This window comes from Epinephelus fuscoguttatus, linkage group LG8 (assembly GCF_011397635.1).
Source record: "Epinephelus fuscoguttatus linkage group LG8, E.fuscoguttatus.final_Chr_v1".
NCBI classification, from domain to species: domain Eukaryota; kingdom Metazoa; phylum Chordata; class Actinopteri; order Perciformes; family Serranidae; genus Epinephelus; species Epinephelus fuscoguttatus.
Genome location: NC_064759.1, coordinates 26963387 through 26968327, shown reverse-complemented (window position 1 = coordinate 26968327; position 4941 = coordinate 26963387).

Genomic DNA, 4941 nt, shown 5'->3' with positions numbered 1-4941 from the left:
CTATGGTTCAGGGGACAAGACTTAGCCTCAAAAACATTTTGACTGGATATTCAAAATAAATCAAAATGTAGTATTTTTGTTGACAGGCCAAAACCAGCCAACAATTTATGGAGATATGGTGAGTCAGCTTTCTTTTTATTTAAATGTGTGTCTATGTAGCATCTGGTTCACCTCACAACACCCACGTTTTCCCTGCTCGTACGCTACAAATCTCACCGCCAACGAACACGTCAGGAGGGCTCGTCGAGTGTGTGTTAATGTGAGTGTAGCTGTTTATGTGTGTGTGTGTTTGAGAGTCCAGCATTGTTGCGGTGTATCCTGACCTCGGTGCTGAAAGATGTGTGTATTTTTCTGCATTTTTGCATTTGTGCGTGTGTGTGTACGTGTGTTAAGTCATCCTGTGGTGAGCTGTGACCTCACCACTAAGACTGCTCTCACATGCCTCGGAGACTCGTAGGTGGATGAGAGTATGTTTTCTCTGATTACGTTGAAACCTTGTGCTTCTACGTCAGCGGGCGGTGACATTTGGTCATGCCTCTGCATGGAGGGCGGACAATGTGCGGCTACAATGCGACAAATGGATTTGTTTTAGGACCTTTGACATCAGAGGTCCAGTATCACCATCATATGCAGAGATCACAGTGTGGGATGCCCTTTTGGGTTTACTCTGTTAGTTGTCCAGTACACATCATAATCTGACCTCTAAGTGGGAGTTTTTTATTTGGTTGAAACCTTGTACTGTACCACTGTACGGTAACTCCTCTAAATGTTGTTTGGAACTCTTTGTTGAAGATATTAAACAGACGAGTGAAGAGACAGAAAACCAACTCTTGAACAAGTTTCAAACCCAAAATGTCACTGGTAAATGTAACTGGATTGACCCACTGATACTGAATACATCTATCATTCAACTTCAGAATGTTTAAATCAGTGTGTGTGTGTGTGTGTGTGTGTGTGTGTGTGTGTGTGTGTGTGTGTGTGTGTGTGTGTGTGTGTGTGTGTGTGTTGTCTTTCAGAAAATGGAAAATGTTCATTTGACTGAATTGTTTATATCCAGAGTGCACATACTTTTGTTGCTTTGGAAGAATGATATCTGAGAAATTGACTTCACTGGAAACTACAACAAAAATCTGAGATTATTTCCAGGTCTCTCAGTTAATGAGGCATTACATTAACGATAATAACAACCTCGAGTGTAAAAGTTCATTCATGATCTGGGGGAGACAAATAACAAAAAAGCTTAACATGTATTAGCTTTTTCAGGAGCTTTCCACCATATCCAGTGGTCATTAGCGGATAAGATTTGCTGAGTTGTCATAAGGTGACTTGAGTCTCCAATCATGCAATAACAGGTGGTTTTATTATACAGTATAAACTGTACATACTTAGGAGAAATTATAAAGCCTTGCTTTGTTAAGACTTTGAGTTATTATTATATATATATATTTTTTTTTTCAAATTACGAGAATCTTTTGTTTGTCTAGAGACAGAGCGCAACACTTCATGCTCTGAAAACCATGCCCACTGGAGGGGAAAACATTCAGCGCCACAATATGCAATTGAGGGCTAAAACACTAACAAATTGCCTGTAGCTAGCCAAAAACATTTCTGCATGTTCAGGATTATTTCAGAACCCTGTGTCTACCAGAGAGGAAAAGGTATCTTGACAAACTCAGTATTATCCATCTTATCTTAGGATGCTTTCAGACCTAGAGTTGTCTTGCTTTGGTCCAAATCAGGGACTTATTTTATTACAAAGTTGCATAATTGCCTAGAGTTGGTTCATCTTCTCACGGCAGCATTTATAAGCAGACCCGATCAAATGTCTTGTGTGAAGAAGCTGCTCTTGATTGGTCAGAATTTTCATGTAGGGAAAAATCCAGGAAGTAATCAAAACATTGAAGAACAGTACACTTGCAAGGTAAATGCGACACTTTCTAATGTCACAATGGAGGGATAACTACACGGGTTGATGTTAGCACTGGTCATCGTGGACTATATTGCTTGCATTGTTCACTTTGGGCAAATCATACAGTTTGAAAATAAGGCATGGCTCCGACTAAGAAACAATGTTTTGATGCGTTGGGTGTGCCGAATGCACATATTAAGGCAGTACAGGAGGAGGTGCACATTAATAATCCTCAGGGACTGTAACATGCTCATGCTTGTTTAACCCAAACAATGCATAATGCGACTGCAGTGGGTTCGGATCGAGGTTGGAACATGTTCTCACCACAAACAAAGCACACCAGAGTTTGGCTGTAACTGGACCAAGACTATGTCTTCAAGAAGGTATTGGCGTACCCGAGTGAGATTGCTGTGTTCAAACCTGCCCTAATGAACTGCACTTAGAGGGCAAACGAACTTGAGTTTGACTGAACCGAACCAAACAGGACAGGTGTGAAAGCATCCTTAGTGTCCATTCTTCATGCCTTGTCTATCTCTATTACTGTCGGACTATTTCATATAAGCAGGGTAAGGTAGGTCAGAAAGTAATTCAACCTAACAAACATCAGAACCAGGCCTTGCATAGCTCAGTTACCTTCAAGCTCTATGGTTTGACTGAATTAACTTATTTACGTAGTGTCAGCATCCGGCAGTTTTCTAATTCTTCCTACTGATGCCTCACCTCTCTATCCATTTTTGTCTTGTTAAAGGCTCAGTTTTTTAGATCAACAGCTTATAAAAACTTAGTTCTGAGTTCTTTACCCTGTTGGTAGTGCATCCCACCACACAGCAGCTTTAGGCATTTTTCTGTTGTTTGCTTGAAGATGGAAGCGACATTGTGGTACCTTTACGCCATAACCTAAAAAGCCAATGGACAACGATAAATAGGTTTCCCCTCAAGTGTAGGCAGGACTTAACTGTGCTCTGACTGTATACATTGAAAGCAGTTTAAGGAAATGATGTTCATTAAACAAATGTGTGTCTTTCATACAGTGTATTTAGCCACATAAACATTATATCAAAAGTAATAAAATGTAATAAGTGGAATTATACATTCAAATGGCACAATACAGCCTACGACAGTCAGTTATGCCATTAGAGTGTGTTTCAAACATATATATGCACAGGAAGATGTTTCAGTATCAGAGCCTCGAATCAAAGTGAATTTTACTACATGAATCTACTGTACAACACTGTCACAGTGGCCTTAAGATTAAGGTCAAAAGGTTGCTGGTTTAACCCCCGAGGTCAACAGGATACTTCTGGCTAGGGGGTAAGTTCCAGTTGAAAATGTGTGTAAGTGTCTCTACGGAAAGAAATAGCTCGGCTCTCAGTGAAAGTTCCCTAAATAAATAAGGGGCAAAGAAAAATAGCCAGTAAAATAGCTTGTGGGACATGTAACAATAAAGCAAACTGGATTTTTTTTGTGGAAAACCATCTGGAGTCTATGGATCAAAAACCTGAGTGTAGACTTCATGGAAAATGGCCTAAAATGTTTGCAGCATAGTCTTATGACTAAATAAACTCAGTGTAACAGAACCTTTAATGGTTCACAGTTTTAATAAAGACAGTATTTTGGTCTTCGGTTCTCACATCTTGTGGTTCAAGTTTCTCAAACAGTTCGTCTCAGCACATGGACGGTGTTGTCCGGCCTCACTGAGACAACATTTCCAAGCTCCACCAGCGGATGTTCAAATAAGCATAATTCGTTTTACTAAATGATTTTGACTGGTCAAAATAAACAGCTGCCAATCATCGTATTTACATGCTGTCAAACCAAAACTCAAAACATTTATCCTGGAACGGGTTTCTTTATTCACACTGATTAAAGCTACTTTTTTTCTTTCTTACTTTGACACAGTGGGTGTGTTAGGGACTGGTTCTCAAAAACATAAAAGCCACCTCCTTAGGGAAAAACAGTTGCTTTAGAGTTTCACGTAGCCGGTTTAGTTTAGCACATTTATTCAGGAATCAGGAAAATGTCAAACAGATAAGTTATTGGTTTTATTTCTCTCCAAATAAGGAAGACTACAAAAGAAAGACACTTTCATAATTTGTACTGAAGTCATAGTTGTCATGGGTGTATTTTCAACCTTGTGTCGTATTTTTCTACTGTACAATGTTCCTCTACAGCTTGCCACATTGAAGAATATTTATTTGAGATTTGAAGGCCTAAGGGTGTCAGGTAATAATAACTAAAACTTAATTTGTGTAATTATAATAGGGGAGACCAAAAACAAACGAAGACGAAGATCCGCTGGAGACCGGAAGAAGATGTTGCAGCTTGTATACTGCACGAAAATGCCGGCGCTGACAGAAAACTTTACATTTGCGCAAGCTGTGGAGATGTTGATGGACTCAGACTCTGATAATAATTGTTGTAATAAACATTCTGAATCGGATTTGGATGAAGAAGCAAACAAGTTTGGTGGGACAAAACGGGATCTCCATGATGGTGACAGTGACACATGGACAAGACGATCACAAAGGAGAGGGGAGACAACAGAACACTGAATGATCACTGAACATGGCAATGTGTTCTGCTATACCTAAAAGAGAATATTACTTTCATCATTATAGTATTATTATTATTTTTATCTATATAAGTTAAACTGATGTAAGGAAATGAGAAATGAGAATCTGGCAGGGAAAGTGTTAATATAGGAATGACTATTGAAAGCTGTTTTGATGATGAGCATTAGGAGTTAAAAGTGTGACAACCAACCCCGGTCTCCCCTACTAATACAAGCGTACAGTTGACTGTTACGCATATTACTGCTGTATAACTGACCCTGTTACATTTGCGCTGCTTGAAAAGTCGACCTTGTCTGATCCTGAATCCACCACTGAATCCACATCATCTGATGCTCACTGGATGCTGCCCCACTTTCCTTTGTTGTCGCCTACCGTGCCATTCATTTCTTTGCGTAATTGCAACGCAACTCGTGAGGATGCAATCATTTATTTTTAGGATTGAGGGAAGAGAGAGGAACA